Here is a 976-nt window from a genome sequence, read left to right as displayed (position 1 = left end):
GCTCCTGCAGGAAATGACCCCTGATTATATGAGGGCTCCAAAAGGCAGATTCCCATCTAGAATTTTTCTTACAACCAGCCCCTGCTCTGGCAGGTATTAGTGTAGGCATGCCAGCCTCCAGGTGGGATCTGAGGATTTCCTGGAATTACAGGTCATCTCCAGGCTCCAGAGATCCGTTCCCCTGAAGAAAATGGCTGCTTTGGAGGGTGGACTCTGTGGCATTGAGCCCCACTGAGGTCCCTGTCCTCCCCCCAGGCTCCACCCCCAAATCTCCAGGAGCATCCCAACCCAAAGTTGGCAACACTTCCTGGGGTACCAACCCCACCCCACCCCCCCCCCCAATCTCCCACTGGTGGCTGAGGGAACCTGGCAACCCTACTTTAGCAACTGACAACGCTCCTCCCCATATCATGAAAGCTTCACTTACTGACTTCCACTGAGCAAGCTACTGGATAAGGAGACCAGAAGATCCATGGTTCAGTGGCAGAGTATTTGCTTTGCATTTAGTTTCAGTCCCCGGCATGTCCAGTTAAGAGGATCAGAGGATGTGAAAAGTGCTCTGCCTGAGATCCCGGGGAGCTGCTGCCAGTCAGAGTGGACAATACTGACCTTGATAGACCAATGGTCTGACTCAGTAGAAGGTGGTTTCGTGAGTGCATGTGAGTTTCCCAGGCTGTTCATGTGCCACTGACTGAGGCGATAGTATCATCTACCAGTCCCTCTCACGTATTTATCCTGTTCCTGCTCCAAGGTGGCATAAAAACATTTCGTGGTCATGCTCTTATCCTCGTTAACAACCGTATGATGTAAGTTAGGCTGGGAAAGAATAACCAGTCCAAGGTCACTCAGCGAGCTTCATGGCTGAGCAGAGGTTTCAACCCAGGCCAACCGAGGCCTAATCTAACCCTCCTTCCATTACACCGCATGGGCTGTCGTTTTTTGGCAAGTTTGAAGACTTTAGATAGGGTGTTCAAGA

This window comes from Gekko japonicus, unplaced genomic scaffold (genome assembly GCF_001447785.1).
Source record: "Gekko japonicus isolate JY-2015 unplaced genomic scaffold, Gekko_japonicus_V1.1 scaffold1270, whole genome shotgun sequence".
Classification (NCBI taxonomy): Eukaryota; Metazoa; Chordata; class Lepidosauria; order Squamata; family Gekkonidae; genus Gekko; species Gekko japonicus.
The sequence above is the reverse complement of the archived record's forward strand: the minus strand, read 5'-3'. Positions refer to the sequence as shown.